General features: G+C 37.5%; 1 non-coding gene and 1 pseudogene across 2 annotated transcripts; both read left to right on the top strand.

The window, feature by feature from the left end:
* Window positions 1-3,842: 3,842 nt before the first annotated feature.
* Window positions 3,843-3,949, top strand: LOC148293982 (small nucleolar RNA R71). Its single transcript, XR_015836904.1, has one exon. It is a non-coding gene; the product is annotated as a small nucleolar RNA R71 (small nucleolar RNA).
* A 7,977-nt stretch (window positions 3,950-11,926) lies between these two features.
* Window positions 11,927-16,965, top strand: LOC148293981 (uncharacterized; annotated as a pseudogene). The gene is made up of 3 exons (XR_015836509.1): window positions 11,927-12,142; window positions 12,726-13,566; window positions 13,674-16,965. The product of XR_015836509.1 is annotated as an uncharacterized LOC148293981 (transcript).
* The last annotated feature ends 4,325 nt before the right edge of the window (window positions 16,966-21,290 follow it).

Genomic DNA, 21,290 nt, shown 5'->3' with positions numbered 1-21,290 from the left:
AATAGAATCCACTTTGCAAAACTTTTAAAGCTGTCTTCTTGGCTCCAAAGTGGCCACCACATGCGTTCGAATGACAGAATGTGAGTATGGACTGAGATTCGGTCTCGGGAACACATCGCCTAATCACGGAGTCCGAACAATACTTCCACAAATATGGGTCATCCCACACATAGGACTTGGTGGTTTTCAGCAATTTGTCCTTTTGACCTCTTGACAAATCCCTTGGTATATTTCCTGTAGCGAGAAAGTTGATAATGTCAGCATACCATGGGTCAGAAATTTGTAATGCAAAAAGTTGCTCATCAGGAAAGGATTCACGAAGAGGAAGAGTGTCTTCTTCGGTATTGGAGTTAGTGATCAATCGGCTAAGGTGGTCAGCTACCACATTCTCCGATCCCTTCTTATCTCTGATTTCAATATCAAACTCTTGGAGCAACAAAACCCATCGTATCAATCTTGGTTTTGCTTCCTTCTTTGCCAAGAGATATTTCAAAGCTGCATGATCAGTGAAAACAATTACTTTAGAGCCTATCAAGTACGAACGAAATTTCTCTAAAGCAAAAATTACAGCTAACAGCTCTTTCTCAGTAGTTGAATAGTTCAACTGAGCATCATTAAGGGTACGGCTTGCATAATATATTGCATGCAATCTCTTCTCAACTCTTTGTCCTAATACAGCTCCAACTGCAAAATCAGATGCATCACACATTAATTCAAAAGGTAAATTCCAATTTGGAGGCATAATGATAGGTGCAGTTGTGAGAAGAGTTTTGAGCCTTTGAAAAGCTGCCAAACATTCATCATTAAGATCAAAATTTGCATCTTTGGCAAGCAAGCTACACAATGGTCGAGAGATCTTAGAAAAATCTTTTATGAATCTTCTATAGAACCCGGCATGTCCTAAGAAGGATCGGATCTCTTTCACTGATGTGGGAGGTGACAACCCGCTTATCACATCTACTTTGGCTCTGTCAACCTCAATGCCTTGACTGGAAATCACATGACCTAAAACGATTCCCTGTTGTACCATGAAATGACACTTTTCCCAATTGAGAATTAAGTTGCATTCCCGGCATCTTTGCAAAACTAAAGACAAGTTGTTAAGGCATGAATCAAATGAATGACCAAACACACTAAAATCATCCATGAATACTTCAATAAATTTTTCTACCATATCGGAGAAAATACTCATCATGCATCGTTGGAAGGTGGCCGGGGCATTACACAATCCAAATGGCATACGCCGGTAGGCGAAGGTACCATAAGGACATGTGAATGTCGTCTTGTGTTGGTCTTCAGGAGCGATGGCAATTTGATTGTATCCTGAATAGCCATCCAAGAAGCAGTAGTAACTGTGACCTGCAAGACGTTCAAGCATTTGGTCAATAAATGGTAATGGAAAATGATCTTTTCGGGTGGCGGTATTTAATTTTCTATAATCAATACAAACACGCCATCCCGTTTTGACACGAGAAGGAATAAGTTCATTTCCCTCATTTCTTACAACAGTTATTCCTGACTTTTTAGGAACCACTTGGACCGGGCTTACCCACTTGCTATCGGAAATAGGATAAATTATACCCACATCCAATAGCTTCAGAATTTCTTTTCGGACTACCTCTGTCATGATTGGGTTTAACCTGCGTTGAGCATCCTTTGTGGGTTTGGAATCAATTTCCAGTAAAATTCTATGCATGCATCTTGTTGGGCTTATTCCCTTGATGTCCGCAATACTCCAACCAATTGCTCCCTTGTGTTCTCTTAACACTTGCATCAACTTCTGTTCATTTTCCACATTGAGATTGCTAGCAATAATCACGGGCAATGTCTCTGTTTTACCTAAATAAACATACTTCAAGTGGGATGGCAATGGTTTGAGCTCTAACTCGGGTGCCCTGTCAAGAGAAGGAACAAGCTTTTCAGTATTGACTGGCAAAGGTATAAAATTTGGAGTGTACTTACGTGGTATGGCTGGACATGCATCAAGGAATTTCACAGCCTCAAGTAACTCATTATCAACAATTTCAGCAACTTGAGGATTTTGTGTCAACACCTTTTCTAATGAATCTGTACCATGAGTACTATTAAATGTATTTTGCACAATATGACACAATGTATCAATACGAAAACATTCATGTTCATCATTGGGGAGTTTAAAGGCATCATAAACTTTGAACTTTATTGTTTCCCCTTGAACTGTCATTGTCAATGTTCCTTGTCGAACATTGATCACAGTATCTGCAGTGGCCATGAAAGGGCGGCCAAGAATCAATGGAAGATCCGCACCCGGAATAGGAGCTTCTTCCATCTCTAGCACCAAAAAGTCAGCTGGTAAGATGAGATCATTTACTTTCACAAGTACATCTTCCAAAATTCCTCTTGGATATCTCACTGATCGGTCCGCCAATTGAATGCTAACAGAAGTTGGTTTAAGATCACCTAAGTTAAGGGCTTCAAAAACAGAATAAGGCATCAGATTAATTGAAGCACCTAAATCAAGTAAAGCTTTGTCAAACAATTTATCTCCAATTATGCAAGGAATTGTAAAACTTCCTGGATCTTTCAATTTGGGAGGGAGCTTCCTTTGCAAAACAGCAGAAGCTTTTTCCGTTAGTGCAACCGTTTCATGATCTTGGAATCTCCTCTTGGTGGTACAAAGGTCCTTCAAAAACTTTGCATAACTCGGAATTTGCTTGATTGCATCCAAGAGAGGAATATTGACTTGCACTTTTCTGAAGGTTTCCAATATTTCCTTGGCTTGTTGAATTTTTTTGGAACTCATAAGCCTGTGAGGAAAAGGAGCACGTAAGATTTCTTCGTCAGTAGGTTCACGACTTACCTTCTCCTTTCTTGCCCTTCTTGCAAGTTCATGCTTTGGGATCCACTCGGATGAAGAAGCTGCTTGCTTATCTCTCTCTTTGTTGCTTTCATCCTTTTCTTTAGGCTCAGCCACTTGTTCAACCTGCATGTCATCAACATTGTGAATCAAATCTTTAGAACCATTTATTTCACCAATTACCTTACCAGTTCTCAAGGTAACTGCTTGAACATGCTCACGCCCAGTTGGATTAATCTCTGGTTGGCTAGGCATCATACCAGGTTCCCTTTGACTCAAAGCTTGAGCAATTTGCCCCACTTGATTTTCTAGATTGGAAATGGCCTTATCCGTTTTCTGCATGTGGGTGTCATTCCTCTGCATGTAGCTTTTTGTCTCAGTGATGAAACTATCTGTGTTTCTAGCCATGGAAGCAACAAGTTCTTCCAAAGATTTTCCTGTAGATTGTGGTTGAGGTGGTGGTTGTGGTGGATTGTAGTAGTGCATTTGACCATGAGGTGGGCGAGTATGTTGTTGACCTTGAGGTGGTTGAGTTGGCCCTTGTTGAACATTCGAATTGTCACTCCACCTGAAATTTGGATGATTTCTCCACCCCGGATTGTATGTTTGTGAGAAAGGATCATTCTTAGGCCACTGATTTCTCTGAAATGAGCCCACTGCATTTGCTTCCTCATGTGCCAAGGGACAATCCTCAGTGTCATGACCAATTGTGGAGCAAAATGCACAAACCTTGGATGATCCCGGTGCCAATTTCTTCACCATGTTGGTTAGGTTTGCAATCTGAGCTTCCATACTAGAAAGGGTACTTACATCATAGGATTCCCCTTTTCTGACTGGTCTTTGCCTTGAATTATATTGGCGAGCATTTGCAGCAACAAGATCAAATATTGCTCGCAGTTCTGTTGGAGTCTTGGTCATTATAGTTCCTCCTGCAGCTGCATTCACATTGTTTTGGTCCGCTTCAAAAAGTCCTTCATAGAAGTGTTGCATTAGAAGCCAAGCTTGTATGTTATGATGCGGACAAGTGATTAGAAGTTTCTTGAAACGGTCCCAATAATCCTGGAAGCTTTCTCCCGGCCTTTGCAGAATTCCTGTAATCTGACTTCGGAGTTCATTTGTCCTTTGTGCTGGGAAAAAATGTTGCAAGAACTTTGTAGCAAGATCCGTCCATGTTGTGATGGAATTTGGAGGTAGATAGTGAAGCCATTCCTTTGCTGTATCCTTCAAACTAAATGAGAAAAGTCTCATTCTTATCTCATCACTACTCATGCCTTCAATCTTTATTGTGGAACACACTTCCTCGAAGTCTAGGATATGTGCATTAGGATTTTCTCCAGGATTTCCCAAGAACTTAGGCAATATGTGTATCATGCCCGATCTCAACTCAAAGTTTTCCAAAGTGCTTGCGGGATATACTATGCAAGATGGTTGTCCAGTTGTTGGCGGTGAAGAGTATTCTTGCATAGTAAGTTCCGCATTTGCAGCTGCTGCCGCCATTGGTGAAGGTGGAGGTGACTCGACTTTTGGTGAGCTTGGTGATGATGAAAATGGCGAGAGTGAAAAAGGCAATGGAGTAGACACAGCTAGTTGGATGTTCCTTTCTCTCAAAGCTTGAGCTTGGATATCTTCTACAGTGCAATCTAATGAAATATCCAAATTCAGAAGGGACATAAGCAAAATGTTCCTGCAATAAGAAGAAAACAAAAACAAACTCAAATAAAATGAAATGACAAACAAAGAAAAAAAATGAAAATAAAATTAAGTACTCTAAATATACTCAAACAAAACATATAAGCAACCGTGCCAGTTCCCCGGCAACGGCGCCAAAAATTGTTGCATTACTAAAAGGACACAATTTAATGTGCAAACAACCAATTAAAAATACCCGCAAGTGCACGAATCTATCGAAGTATAGATTGTATAAGTACGGGGTCGATCCCACGAAGAACTTGTCGGTTGTCTATAAGTTCTAATTCGAGTACAAAAAGAACACTTAACTAACACACCACAATGCACAAATGAAAATTTGAAACTAAAAAGAAATATAAAAGAAACAAACAAAACAAAACAAAAAAAAGAATTGTGCTGTGAACAGTGACCAGCGACCGGTCGTTTGTTAAGAGCGACCGGTCGTTTTTTTGTCTGGCGACCGGTCGTGAGGTAAAAGCGACCGGTCGTTTTAGTACAGAGTCGAAACTTCAGAATTGTGTGCTGAGCGACCGGTCGTGAGACACTAGCGACCGGTCGTTCTTGGGCAGAGTCGTTTTCTCTGTTTTTCCAGTTTCAACCTCTATCCAGTGTTTTGCCTATAACTTTCCAACCTTACGTCCAAAATTCACGTTCTTTATACGGTTGAATTCAGCACAGAAAAGGGAAGAACACCACGCGGACCAAAAGTCCAAAACAATTACGGAAACAAATAGAATTTAGTAACAAAGACACGTAACGTGTCAAACACGCAACTCACACACACATTGGGGGGGGGGGTTTTGATTTGTTTGAAGTAACCTATTTCTATTGCATGAAAGTAAATGGACTTTGAAATTAAATGAGAATGGCGGAGATGAATTATCAAGATGTGAAATCAAAATGTAACAAACACTAGGGTTTCGGAATCCACCCTAAACAATTCTACCCAAGTTCATGAATACTCAAGTAATGAACTCTAAACGTGTTGATGAAGATGTTCGCAATCAAGACCATGGGTCGTGGCTCAAGACGCATTGATTCTCTCTAATATACGTAAAGTGCATGGTTCGTGCTACAATACTTGTGCCCTCCTCATAACCGAACCTAGGTATGGTTCGTACTTCGATTCAATTACAAGGAGAACCCATTAAGTTCAAAGAGAATATGAACATCACAAGAATTCTTATCAACGTGGTTATGGATTGTACTCCAGTTCAAGTTGAGCTTGACACAAGGGTTGAAGAAGATGGGAAGAAGTAATAGTTTCACAAGGAGGTTCTAGTTCAGGGAAGGCCAAGGAAGATTCAACTACGTTTCAAGTTGATTTTCGCAGCAATAAGCGAGACAGTTGGATGGGCATTATGATGAAAGGGAAGTATTCCGAAAAGGAATTGGTTCATAAATCCTGGAGGAAAGTTAGCAGCTGCATGTAGATCTATAGAACAAAGGCTGGTATGGGGTTCGCAAATCAAGGTATGTCAATAATTAAAGGGTCTATTATGACAAAGAGCAAGGAATTTTGGAGAGGGATTCTGCACAATAGATCCCGGTGACCCAAGTTGTTCTAGGTAAAGCACCTTGACACTTGAGGTAAGTTGAGGCAAGAGGTTTCTTGAAAAGATGGAAGTCTTAGCAATTACTAGAATGATTTCCAAGAGGTTCAAGGGGTTTTGGGGATAAGCAATTGTTCACAAGTTTGATTTTTAGCTTGCCAAGTTGGAGATTGTTGAAGTTGGCCACCCAAAAGATACAAAGGAAGTGAAAGCAAGCAGCTGTCGATGTGTCAAAAATCCTATAAGGCATGATGGTCTTGGCATATGCTTTTGTAACTTGGATTCCTCTAATGAGAATATCATGAGCTCTATTGAGGCTGATTGTACTATTATCAAATTATGTAATTGAGATGCTTCCCGTACGAAATGCCTTTGCTTACATCATGGACATGTATGTATTATTGCCATTGAAATTTACTAAAATTTTGTGGTCATACTATGTATTAACAGTGTATATGAATGATTACTTACCAAAGCCACTGTTTTCTTATGATATTATTGCACAGGTTCTTTTGGTTTGCCTATGAATTTTGTCATGTATCAATTTTTTTTTTAATTTGTGTGAAACACGAGTAGTGTGTGGTGGCTCTGATTAGTGATTGGTATGAACACTTTACGAACTCTTCCTATGTTCTCCAGGAGTGGCATATACAGGCCAAAATGAGTTTGATTGTGTACATTGTCAATCAAAAATTTGTACGAAAAGTTGTTCAGTATTATGTTAGGCTTTAGTAACCATGTCAAAAATGCATTGAAGATGATTGCAGAGACAGATTAGAAGTGTTCTTACATAAATATAGCAACAGATATATGCATTTTACTATTTTTCTTGGTTGCTATTCTCATCAATTTGAAGTAGCTCTTTATTGGCATCTTTTACTTGTGCAGATATTGATGTATCACCTATCAACCATTGTATATCATTTATGTACATTCTTTCTTTCTTTCCGCTCCAAAATGCACTACTACAGTAGTAGTGTTGTCACATTACAAGTTCAATATGTAATAGCAGTTTTGTCACAGTATCAGTATAATAACAGTTATCGTTTATATGTACTAGTGTACTAATTAGTGTACTTTTTTGTTTCAATTACAACATAATAAAAATTTCGTACCAATGAAGTGAAGATCTCCAATATTCCTCGAGTCTTTGCTTGGAGAAGTCATCAAGAACGTTGTAAACCCCATATGTCTTCCATTGAAGGTATATTCCTTTTAACCTACTTGTTTTCTTTTTCCTTTCTTATGCGCTTTTGAGTATGTGTAGTCTGGTTTTGAAGCGATCTTTCTATCATCCATGTCCTTGATTCTTATGAAGCCTGATTTCAATCTTGGAGTTTCTTGATTCAATAAAATGACATCATGTTGTGCAGAGCTTGTTTCTTCATCATCTCCTTCTCTTTTTGCTTCATCATCTTCAGCATATTCAACTTCTTTCATTTATGTATCTTCTTCTTCATCATTTTCTTATGTATTACATCTTCTTGTAGTTCTTTTTTCCCATCTTTTGTTGCATCATTTTTTCATTTGGTTCTCCTTCTTCCTCTATCTTTTCCTCTTTATTTCCTTGCTAAACTTCTTTATCAAGTGGTTCCTCCACTGTTTTGTTATCTTTAGCTTGTGGTTTCTATTCAACTTGATCTTTTGCCTTTTGATTTTTAGATTTTTGCAACTTTACTATCAAAGATGCAATAACAATGTCCTTTTCTTTCATGCTCTCAATGCAGTACATTTTCTCTCCATCCATCAGTTCATAGTTATCCTGCACGTGTCTCATCTTCAATTTCTCTTCCTTCTAGATGTGCGCTTCTTCTTTAATTTCATTTTTTTTTCTCTTCATCTTCCTTCTCATTCTAGATTTTGTTAGTAAAGGCATTTTTTTGTATGCAGCTTTGAATTGCAACCTGCATCGTATCCTTGAGATCATTTGCTTTGTCTATCCAATAATCAACTGCTTCTTTGAGCTCCTAGATGCGTTCATAGGTAGGCTTCAGTTTATCCTTGTAGTACTCTAGTTTGATCCCACCATCTCCTCAAAAATGTTTTGATACACCTTGTCTTGGCTTTCAAGTTGCTTCTTATTCTTCTCTTGCTGGACATTAACAGTGGTGTCAATTGTGGGCATCAAGTCACTAGCAAGATATGTTCTCTGTTCTTCCAATTCATCATTCATTTTGCATCCAAGTTATTGTTGATTGTCAACAATATCCTGGTGAAAGGAAAAAAAAGAAGTTAATTTTTGTATTTTCTTCCATAAAATAAGGGGAAAGTAGTTTGATTTTCTTTTTGAGTATTATACTATTTGTTCATTCTCGGCAATAGTAATGTCTTCATCCATGTATTTTTCATTCATGTTGTTCTGTTGAAATAAGGAAGAAAAAAATTGTTGAATTATAATTGTTGTATTTGAATATTTGAATATTTGAGTATTTTATCTTCTCTAATTGCTGAAAATGGTATACATTTTCCTCATGGATTTGAGGTTGTTTGCTCTGCACTTTTTTTTTTTTCACAATTTCAACAATGGCAAACGGTTTTTGCTTAGCAATATCACTTACCCCTTTGCTTGTATTTTTTTTTTTTTGACCCTTTGAGTGTACATACATTAAGAATAGATCTATGTTAGTCAATAAGATATGATTAGTTGTAATTCATATATAAAAGTCAAATGTATGTATCAAATCTAAATATTTGTGGAGTCTAGGTTAGCTTACCCAATCATTCAAAGTTAATTCCAATTCTTGATCTTCGACTTCAACCGCGTGTTTATATATTTTCTGCAGTTGTTGAAGCATTGGTTCTACACCTTGATTCTCTTCTTTATCTTCATCATCTCTACCATTATTACGCTCAGTATCACTCTTTGTTCTTCATTGTTGTCTTAATTTTTAGGAATTGTTATTTCTTTTTGTAATGGAGTCAGTAGATGCTATTGTGTATTAACAGGGTCATAGTAAATGAGTCAGCTTCGCGTTCAGCTCTGGAAGGGTCTATCTCGCTGCTGTCGGAGTGATGTCTTCTCTTCCAAAAAATTGGACTTATCAAGTTACCTCTTTGACACAACCAACACTCCAAACATGTTTTTTAATGTGAAGTGTTAATACATATGAAGAGCAAATGATTATAGTATTAATAACCAATGGCATTTAGTTTCTTACCAGTATTAAGACAAGGCATCCACTGACACTAGGTTGCTTTTTTTTTTTGTCTTTTTTGTTCTTGGTTGCTTTCTCCAGCCCAAAGTGCATATAGTCTAGCACTCCATGTGTCCAATTGTCTATCATTGTTATGTATGTCCATGTCAGTGTTGAACAAAAATTGTAGAATAGGTTGGTCATGAATAGTTGTAGGATTATCAATCTTGTGACATCCATTGGACCCTCTTTTGTTTCATCTTTGAATGTTAAGTCTAAACATTTATCAATTGTAGTTTTTGTGATCTTCTCAGCTCTCGTGAAGTATGTCTTGAGAAAATCCAAGCTCATTCTTGTCGAGGTTGTTGTGCTCGGGAGATTTTTGCCTTTATTTGGCAAGCCAAAGATTTCAGCCATATCTCGGCTTGTAATCTGACAGTTATTTCCTAGCCCAAACTGGAATTGCTTGGTCTTTTGGTCATAGTATTTTATCAGTCTAACTATGTCTCTGTTTGACTTTTGACATTCTTATTTTATGAACCTTTTCTTCATATAAGCCTCAATAAGTTTCAAAAATGGAGTCTTTGATAGCATCCTCCCAACATCTTTCCTTTTTTTCAAGTTTTCTCCTATGTCCTTCATTGTGGCTGCAAATCTGAACATGTTGTTCTTAATTTGGACATAATTTGGGTCATCAAGCCTTTTTTGGTCTTGGTCTTTTGTTTTCAACTGGTTAGGTATTTTTCCTTGGATTTTTTTTTTGTTACTTTATGTTTTGTTTGTGGTGTTTGGTGTGGTTTTGGGTTTTGGTTTTGTTGGGTTTGGCTTTGGTTTTGGGTGTGGCCTTTGGTGTTGGTGGTGTGTTTTCTTCTACTTCTTGTGTTGGAGTGACTTCTTCTTCTATTGTTGGTATGGGGTCTCCTAATGTTTCTTTTACCTTGGATTTGTTTGAGGATTTTGTTGTGGTTTTGGGTTTTGATTTTGATTTTGATTTTTATGTGGGTTTGGCTTTGGTTTTCGGTGTGGCCTTTGGTGTCGGTGGTGTGGTTTCTTCTACTTCTTGTGTTGGAGTGACTTCTTCTTCTTCTGTTGTTGGTGAGGTGTCTCACATCTAGTAAACAAATATGAAATCAATATTACTGTACTGTTATTGCTGGGTAATAGAAGTGCAACAAAGGCAGAGAAAGAATCACAATATGACAATATAGTAATATTTGTAAATTGTAAATTACAATATGGCAAAATAGTAAATCAGTGTTATATATATGATGTTTTTGATTGGTAATAGAAGTGCAACATAGGTAGAGAAAGAAGCATTTGAATGAAAAATTATGTGTAGAGAGTCCTAATTCTATATTGATAAGAATCATAGGAAAGAGTGAAAATATGGCAGTATAAATTGTAGGCTTTTTATCACAAATGGTCCTTGACGTTTACGAAATTATCACGAATGGTCCTTGAGGTTTTTTTGTGACACTAATAGTCCTTAACGTTTGGACTTTTTATCACAAATGGTCCTTGCCGTCAAAAATTCTGTTAAGTGTATGATGTGGAAGATAAGTGGAGCCCACATGTACAATCACATCGTGACATGTGGATTAAATAAATAAATAAATATTGTTTTTTTTAATGAAAATCCATTAAAAAAACCATTTAGCCTATCTCTCTCTCTACTCTCTAAATGGTTTTTTAATGGATTTTCATTAAAAAAAAAATATTTATTTATTTATTTAATCCACATGTCACGATGTGATTGTACATATGGGCTCCACTTATCTTCCACATCATACACTTAACATAATTTTTTACGGCAAGGACCATTTGTGATAAAAAGTCCAAACGTTAAGGACTATTAGTGTCACAAAAAAACCTCAAGGACCATTCGTGATAATTTCGTAAACGTCAAGGACCATTTATGATAAAAAGCCTAAATTGTAAATTACAAACTGGACAACAAATAGTATATACCATAAAGTACACTGTTAGTGCACTATAAGTCATATTTTAGAGAAAATTGTAAGATAATTTGGGCTTTGATTGATTATATACAAGGCACAATTTTACTATGATTAAGCCTAAGAGGGAGCCCTGATTAGTTGACTAATAGAGTATCCTAATAAGGAGGGCAATCAAGCCCTAATAAGGTGTGTCTATTGGTATTAATTAAATAAGATACTGAAAGGAGCAATCACATTCCTTGATAGGGGGGATCTGATTTGTATTGTATTCTTATATAAGGAGGTCCCTGCTCTCACAGCTATACATGTTCTAAAACACCTAGTCCTATTTACTAGTTAGAGCATTCGGTTCTGCAGAGAGTAGAAGCCTTCCTTGTCTGTTGTGATCAATGGCTTCATCAAGTAAGACTCAATTCTTGTACTCTTAGTTCTTATGGTTCAGTTCACATGATGAGTGTAGTTCTTTGCATGCATGCTATTTGGATTAAATGTATTCATCTATGTGCTTACATGTGGTATCAGAGCTCCTGCTATATGCTTAGAATTCGCTCACTAAATTGTTGAACAAAGAAATATGCAATCGTGTGTTTGTTTTAAATTATCATTATTATTTTGGTTAAAAGGAATTTGATAAAAGACGAAACGTACAGGTTTTGCCTTTTGTTGTTTTGTTATTATTAATAAAATAATAAATATTATATAAATAAATAAAAAAGGGCCCCACTAACCCTTACGTCTCGTCCTCTCCTCCCTTCATTAGATCTGGGCATTTGGGGTTTTTGTTTCTTTTTCTTCTCATCTCCATTCAATTTGGGCATATGGATTTCTTCATCAGGCAAATTGAATTCACCCAAAATCAAAATTTTCAAATGCTTCTGCTGGTTTTTGATTGATCATGATGGTGAGATCTATTCCACTCCTACCTTGCTTCTTGCTGCGCTAACATCACAGGTTAAGGAAGAAGCAAACAAGGTAAAAAATTACATGTACTTAATCAATCAGATGTATACACCTTTGTGTGTGATTCTTATACAATAAATTTATGTTTATTTTTGTTTTCATCATGCATAAACATAAAGTTTGGTTTTACTGTACATACTGTAAGTATGGTAATCAAGAAATTGGCCTAGTTTTAAGGAGATATTTGATGTTCACCAAAGTGGATAGTTTAAATAATCTATCTTAATTCAAAGTTCATTTGAAATATACAGACCATAATTTGTAATCTTCTAAGTTATAACGGGTAAATTAAATCTCTCAAAGGAGATTGTTCTCTTTATCTGGTTCAACTTGAGATTAGTGTATTACAATTTTAGAGTGCTTGGTTGTGAATGGTTTCTTCTACCTAAAGGTGTAGGGATTATTTATAGACCTTGTATTCTTTGTATTGGTGGTACAATAAAGAAAATTTTCATTGCATACTATGTTTTTGCCCGAAGGAAAAATATAATAATGCATAAAGTTTCTTAGGGATTTAAAGAACAAAACTAAAGTTCATTTTTTTTTTGTTCTTGATAGTGTAAATTAACATAATATGTTTTGGTTGCTTCATCAGTTGTGAATCCCTCTTTCAATTTCTCTTCAATTGAGACATTGACTGGAAGTAACTACAAGAAATGGAAGCAAGATGTGGAGATTGTTCTTGGGCTCATGGACTTGGATTTTGCTCTACGAGAGGATGAACCTGCAGCTCTTACAAATGAAAGCAGTGATGCACAGAGAAGGCAACATGAAAAATGGCATAAGGCTAACAGGATGTCTCTTCTCATTATGAAGAGGGCTATGACAGAAACAGTGAGAGGTGGTATTCCGAGCAATGATAAGGCAAAAGCTTTCCTAGAGGCTGTTGGGGAGAAATTCAAGGAGTCAAAGAAGGCTGAGACAGGAAGTTTGATGAATGCCCTCACCACTAAGAGATATGATGGTGAAAGTAGTGTCAGGGAGTACATTATGAAACTCATTGACATTTGCCAATAAGCTCAAGGATTTGGAAGTAACCATCTCTGACCCTTTCCTCGTGCATGTGGCTCTTAATTCACTACCACAAAAGTTTGGACAATTGAAAGTTTCTTACAACACGCAAAAGGAAAATTGGGATCTTAATGAGTTGATCTCCATGTGTGTACAAGAGGAGGATAGGCTGAAATGTGATAAAATGGAAGTTGTCAACCTTGTGCATTCGACTCATGGTAAGAAAAATGGTGCATCAGGTTCTGGTAAGACTTTTCATGCTTTTAAGTCTTCAAATGCTTCTGCCAAAACTGCCCAACCACCACCTAAAGGGTCTCAAAACGTTAAAGTCAACAAAACTGAAATTTTCAAATGCTATTTTTGCAAAAAGTCTGGCCACATGAAGAAGGACTGTGACAAATACAAAAGGTGGCTGATTAAGAAAGGTATTTCAAATGTTTTTGTGTGCATTGAGTCTAATCTTGTTGCTGTCCCTATGAATTCTTGGTGGTTTGACACTGGTTCTTCTGTGCATATCACCAATACTTTGCAGGGATTAACAAACAAGAGAGCACCAAATAAGGATGAGTTCAAAGTTTTTGTTGGAAATGGGAAGAAAGTTGTTGTTGAGTCTATAGGGACTGTCAAGTTGCATTTGTTTTCAAGTTTTTTTTTTTAGAACTGAAAAATGTTCTTTATGTACCTTCTATGAGAAGGAATTTAATTTCAGCAAATAAATTAGTCGCGTCTGGTTATGCTTTCATTATTGATAATGATAGTGTAAGGATGTTTGAGAAAAATAAATTTGATGTTTTACTTGGAAGAGCCTTTTTGAACAATGATTTGTGGCAATTTGAATGTTCTTATTTTCATGAATGTTTGAATATTGAATGTTCTAATAAAAGAATGCTTATCAATGAGAATTTTTCTATGCTTTGGCATAGAAGATTAGGGCATATCTCAAAGGCAAGATTAGAACGTTTAATGAAGGAAAACATTCTACGTACCAAAACTTGATTTTGATGATTTCCAGACTTGTGTTGATTGCATAAAGGGAAAACTGACAAATAAAAGAAAGTTAGGTTCCACACGCAGTCAACAACTTCTAGAGATTATTCATACAGATGTTTGTGGCCCTTTTCCAATTAAAACAATTTGTGGAAATCAATACTTTGTTACGTTTATAGATTACTATTCACGTTATTCCTATATATTTTTTGTCTCTGAAAAATCTTCAGTTTTAGATTGTTTTAAAATTTTCAAAAATGAGGTTGAAAAACAATTGGAAAAACATGTTAAAATAGTGAGATCCGATAGGGGTGGTGAGTATTTTGGCAGGTACCCTGAAGCTGGACAACATAAGGGGCCTTTTGCCAATTACCTTGAAGAATGTGGAATCATGGCACAATATACCACACCTGGTACACCTCAAAAAAACGGAGTGGCAGAGAGGCGTAATAGGACCTTAAAAGACATGGTAAGGAGCATGGTAAGCAAATCTACATTGCCTAAATTTTTGTGGGGAGAAGCTTTAAAGACTGCAAATTACATTCTTAATCATGTGCCAAGTAAAGCTGTTCCAAAGACACCATTTGAAATGTGGGTAGGAAGACAACCTAGCCTTATGCATCTTCATGTTTGGGGATGTAGAGCTTAGGCTAGATTGTATAATCCCATGGAGAAAAAGTTGGATCCCAGGACTCAAAGTTGTTTTTTCATTGGATATCCTAACAAATCTAAAGGTTTCAAATTCTATTGCCCACATTTGCACACAAGGATAGTCGAAACTAATAATGCAAAATTTCTTGAGGATTTGGATGCAGAAAATTCATCAAATGGCAGCTTTATTTTTGAGGAAGAAAAGTTTGATGCAGCTATACCTCCAGATCATGTCTCATTTACTATACCATTAAAGTTGTGCACAGAAACTGCAGCTATCCATGCATCTCCTGAAGCTGTAAATGCACAAATGGCCCAGCCAATTATTGATCAATCATTACCTTCAACACAGCCAGACATTGGGTCATCTAGTGCTTCAGTACCACCTTCATACCCTACAATGAATATTCAACCAATTGTTCAAGAGCCAAGCCGACGTTCACAAAGGGTTAGAAAGTCAGCTATTCATAAGGATTTTGTTGTTTACCTTCAAGAAGTTGACTATATTGGAGATATAGATGACCCTTCTAATTTCAAGCAAGCAATTGAAAGTGAACATGCTGATCTATGGAGAAAAGCAATGGAGGATGAGCTTCAGTCTATGAAAAAGAATCGAGTTTGGTCACTTGTTGATGCAAATGCAGCTGTGAAACCAATTGGTTGTAAGTGGATATTTAAAACAAAGAGAGACTCTAATGGCAACATTGAGAGGCATAAGGCACAGCTGGTTGCAAAAGGGTTTACACAAAGACAGGGAGTAGACTACACGGAAACCTTCTCACCAGTTTCTTTGAAGGATTCTTTAAGGACTATTATGGCATTAGTGGCACACTTTAATCTGGAGCTTCACCAAATGGATGTTAAAACAGCTTTCCTAAATGGAGACCTAGCTGAAACTATTTATATGATATAGCCACCAGGATTTGTTGAAAATGGGAAGGAGAATATGGTGTGTAAACTTCAAAAATCCATATATGGCCTCAAGCAAGCATCAAGGCAATGGTATCTTAAATATGATGAGGTAGTTACTGCTTTTGGTTTCATTGAAAATAAGTTGGATGAATGCATTTATCTTAAAATCAATGGCTCCAAATTTATCTTCTTAGTATTATATGTTGATGATATACTCTTCGCTGGTAGTGATTTGAATTTATTGCGAGACACAAAATCCATGTTGTTTAACAATTTTGAGATGAAGGACTTAGGTGAAGCCTCATATGTCCTTGGCATTGAAATTATGAGGGATAGGCGGAGGAATTTATTGGGGCTGTCACAAAGAGCATATATAGACCGTGTGCTTAAGAAATTCAACATGGAAAATTGTTCTCATGGTGAAGTTCCTATAGGCAAGGGAGATAAATTCAGCATAAACCAATGTCCAAGAAATGAATTGGAGAAGAAATGCATGCAAGACAAGCCGTATGCTTCTTTAGTAGGAAGTTTAATGTATGCACAGGTGTGTACGAGACCAGATTTGGCTTTTGCTATTAGTGTTTTGGGAAGATTTCAAGCAAATCCTGGTGTATCTCATTGGGTAGCTGCTAAGAAGGTCTTGTGTTACTTATAGAGAACCAAAAATTTTATGATTGTGTATGGAAAAGAGGATAAACTTGAAGTAATAGGGTATACAGATTCAGATTTTGCTGGGTGCATTGATGATAGAAAATCTACAAACGGTTACATCTTTTTCCTAGCTGGTGGAGCTATTTCTTGGAAAAGTGCAAAGCAAACTGAAATTTCAACCTCTACTATGCAAGTTGAGCATATAGGGTGTTATGAAGCCACTAAACAAGCGGTGTGGTTGAGGAACTTCATTGGAAATATTGTGATTGTGGACTCTGTATCAAGGCCATTAAAGATCTTTTGTGATAATAAGGCTGCAGTATTCTTCTCTAAGAACAACAAAAGAACATCTGCCTCAAGGATTATGGATGTAAAATATCTAGTTGTTAGAGACATAGTGAAGAATGAAGAAATCATCATTGAACACATTGATTCTCAATCCATGATTGCTGATCCTTTGACTAAGGCATTACCAGTGGGAGTTTTTAAGGATCATGTAACTCGAATGGGATTAGTTGAATCTTTTGATAAGTGGGAGTAAGGTTTGCTTAATACATGTTTCAGTTTCATTATGTTTTGAAGAAAGTTATGCAAATAAATGCCATTATTGTTTTTTCAATTCAGTTCTTTATACTGTTTGAATTTAAGGAAGAACACAAGCTCTTGTTTTAAACATTGTTTATTTGTTGTTTTGATAGATGTCATCTTCTGCAAAGTGACTTGAAAGAAATACAATTGTTTTGTTTAAGCAAGACATAAGGACTTCTTTACTGAAGTATAAAGTGCCATTAGGAAGGACCAACATGTGGAAACATCTTGTAGGGTTTTGTCACTATCGCATCTTATTGAAAGTATCTTGTAATTATGATTCTAATCCATGTAATCACAGAACAGTAATGCAATTTAAGATGCATGAATTTTTTCTGTGGTTCTGTATTAAGAGTTAGTTTTGACTAGTGCTCTAGGATTCAGTCAAGTATATGGGCTCAGTGATCACTAAAGACTCTTGGACTTTTCATGGTAAAATATATGCAGTATAATCCATCTACGCCCAAGTGGGAGAATGTAAGATAATTTGGGCTTTGATTGATTTTATACAAGGCACAATTTTACTATGATTAAGACTAAGAAGGAGCCCTGATTAGTTGACTAATAGAGTATCCTAATAAGGAGGGCAATCAAGCCCTAATAAGGTGTGTCTATTGGTATTAATTAAATAAGATACTGAAAGGAGCAATTACATTCCTTGATAGGGGGGATCTGATTTGTATTGTATTCTTATATAAGGAGGTCCCTGCTCTCACAGCTATACACGTTCTAAAACACCTAGTCCTATTTACTAGTTAGAGCATTCGGTGCTGTAGAGAGTAGAAGCCTTCCTTGTCTGTTGTGATCAATGGCTTCATCAGGTAAGACTTAATTCTTGTACTCTTAGTTCTTATGGTTCAATTCACATGATGAGTGTAGTTCTTTGCATGTATGCTATTTGGATTAAATGTATTCATCTATGTGCTTACACAAATGTCATAAAAATTCAAAATAATCCTACAAGTGAAATTAGAACTCAAAGTAGTAGGCAATGTAAGTAATAGAAGTTTAAATCCAGTATAAAATGGGGCTACGTCATATATTAGCTGTGAAAATGGAATTTTTTTTTAAGAAGTGGGTATGCGCCGTCATCTTTGATTTAGGCTTTGTTGGAGTACATGGGTTTTTAGGTTTTACCTTTGTTCTTTTCTTCTTCTTTTTTGCTGAATGTTGGCCTTTGTAGCTTGTTGTGATGCTTTTGAGCTATTTCTGAAGATTCGATGGTTGTTGAAGTTTGAAGAACGTAAATTGTTTGTGTAGTGTGCCGGCAATTATGGATGTTTTTGGAGTTAAGGGGTTGGGTAGAGAGAATCATACACTGTTGAAGGTTGAGGATGCTTTGGGTCATGTGCCGAAGGAGGTTTAGGATTTGTTGGGTTGTGTGCTAAAGGCAGTGGCAAACTTGTAATCTAGTTTGGGTCTTTTAATGAAACTTGAGCTGAGATTCCTTTTGAGTTGTTGTAGTGGAAAGGCGGTGGCAAAGTTGTAATTTAGTTGGGGTTTCAATGAAACTTTGGTTGGGATCTGTCAGTGGCAATGTTGTAATTTATAGGTGTTTTGAGTGTTGTTTTTGTTTTTGTGTTTTGAGAAAAGATGGTATTTTATTAAATTGAAAGGAACATTACGTGGTAAGAACTAGCATGTTAACGTACGGCGGCCTCATTAAAACCTTCCCAAAGAAACAAAATCCTGGGGTAGGAAAGAGTGTCACCCATTCTACTGACTAAACAGAAGAGTCAAACAATTTATACGAAACAAACCAACCTTAACCCCAACCACAAAACCCTTAAAACAACATCCCATCACTACGTAGGTACTATCAAAGAAGTCCTCATATGATCTAGAAAAAGCATCATAATTCTTTGTACAGAGTCAAAAACGTACTATGGGTATCAAAATAGATCCAGCTAATCACCCAACCGCAAAACCATTGAAACACATCTCTTCCACTACGCAGATACTGTCAAAGAAAGCCTCCTATGATCTAAAGAAAGCATCATACTTCTTCGTACAGAGTCAAAAACGTATTGTGAGCATCATAACAGATCCCGCCAAAGACCAATCGCCACCTCCAATTTTCTTGATCCAGAACCCCACTTGACAAGCAATGGAGACCAAGATTGACCTCTTAGCATGAAGAAAATTCCGAAGAAAGATCTTCATAGTAGGAAAGTTCATTTATTGCTAAGCCCACGAACGTTCCATAGGAGAATTATTAGGGAGATCTTGGAGACCCCTCGAGGCTGGTCTCCTCCGCCTTGTCAACAAAATCCTCGATACAAAAACTATGCTTACCAGAAAAATCCATGCCACTAACAATCAGATGCCTAACACTAGTTTTCGCATGCTTTTGATTCCCGCTTGGTGCCGCATACTGGTCATCCCCTTGAGCAGAAGAGGCAGTGGCCATCTCCATAGCGTTACGATGGAGACCCCTCACCAACGACGGGCTCCTTGGGAACCCGAAAAGGAAGCCAACGCAGCCACCCCACAGAGAACAAAAGAGGAAAAAAAACGTCATACCCGATTCACCAAGAAAAACCCAAAGAGACAATCAAAGAAGACTAAGAGAGACGGTACAGAGAATGAGTAAAGAAAACTGAAGAAACCCTAACCCTAGCCATCAAGGCTCTCCTCGCATGAATGAGAGAGCGACCAGAATAGTGTTGTTTTTGCTTTTGAAAATAGACTTTGGGTTTTTTCATTGAATTTATATAGGGGTGGGTTTTGTACTATTGCAGCCCTACTATTAGGCCTGAACCTCAAGCTCCCGACTTATAATTGGTGAGGCAATACAAGTGATGCCTCGCAACGCCTTTATGTATTTACAGAACTTGGGTTCAGGAGTTTGAACAATATGGTGTGAAATTGGCTAATATAACATATGCATTTTTAATAATTTATTGGAAAATGAAAGGGAATTAAAAATTGTGATTATTTTGAACAATATAATACACAAGCTATACAGGTCTTATACAAATATAAATACGAGACTTAATGTGTGTGAGTCAAAGGTAACAAAATAATAAAATATTCTGATTGGACATGATGTTGAGCTCAATTGCCGCCTTAGGAAAGTCAACATTTTATGTCACGAATACTCTCTCATTGGTAACATGTTTGCAACGCAAATCTCACGGCCTGGAGTTCCCAGCCGAGGGGATGTGCATTAATATGTGGCTTCCTTCTTTTGGATGCGGTGCGGTTGTGCGCGGGCGTGCCAACACGGTCTACCGTGCGTCGAGATGGTGATGTGGATGAAAATGGTTAAGTGGTGCGCCTGTTTGGGTTCGACTCCTAATCAAACGATTGTGGCCGAGAGAGGAACTGATCTCAACCGTCAGGTTCACGGCCTGAGCTACAAGGCCGTTTAATGGTGGTGTTGATGGTGGATTTTGGGCGTTGCTCCGGCGCGTTGCTCAGGGAGCGACGGTCGTATGATATATAGGATGAATGAAAGAGTAACAGAGATGATGCTCCGGCGCCTTGAAAATCAAGGGTCGTATGATATATTGATGAATAGATTTTCCTTACAAACTAACACTACTCCTAGGAAAGCAAGTAAAGATATTGAAAGTGCATTACAGGAAAATATAATTTGCTCCGTGGGAGGCTTTGGTTTGGTGTTTGAACCCTTTGAATGTAGCTCGAACTTGGTATTTATAGGAGGAGCGCTTGGAGGAGTAATCGAGGCTGAAAATCTGCATGGTGGAGCCTGATCAAAGCAAGTGGGTAGTCCAATCGACATTTGGGATAGTGAAGCATGGTGGTGTGACCCCATGAATCCTGGTAATCGAGGCTGAAAATCTGCATGCCGCCGCCCTGATCGTGGGTTCTGCGCTTCTGGCTGTAGGGACGCATTTAATGTCCTTGTTTGGTGGTTGGTGATATGACCTCAATTTGTAAGAATGTTTGTAAGTATGTTGGCGCCTAACCACTCTGATTTCTGTCACCAAATCCTGACTTGAGTCACTTCCCTTCTTCCCTCGTGCATTAAATGCCCTTTTGCGGCTAGTGGGTTTGCTAGTCAGAGGCGTTACTTCATTAAATGAAGCGTGGGACCCTGCTGCCATGTGACGATTTTGACTCTTAATATCTTCGGCCGTGTCCCCTTCGTCCCTCGGCCTCGGCCTGTCGATACCGTGTTTGCAAGGCCGAGATGACTATGCCTTCACAACTTTTCCTTTGTTTTGAGGAAGGCAAAAGTGCTGCGTTTTGGATTGCGAACAGGTGCTGAGGCCGAGGGGGAAGACCCCTTTGGTCAGTGTACGACCGTGATTTATCAGGCACAAACATAACAAAGATCAAATGTAGGGGTTGGTTAGCAGGTGATAGATAAATGCAGAAGACAGAAGATACC

Source organism: Prunus avium, chromosome 6, assembly GCF_965620075.1.
Source record: "Prunus avium chromosome 6, drPruAviu1.hap1.1, whole genome shotgun sequence".
In the NCBI taxonomy this organism is placed as follows: Eukaryota; Viridiplantae; Streptophyta; class Magnoliopsida; order Rosales; family Rosaceae; genus Prunus; species Prunus avium.
Note: the sequence above shows the minus strand (reverse complement) of the source record. Positions and strands in the feature narration are given on the sequence as shown.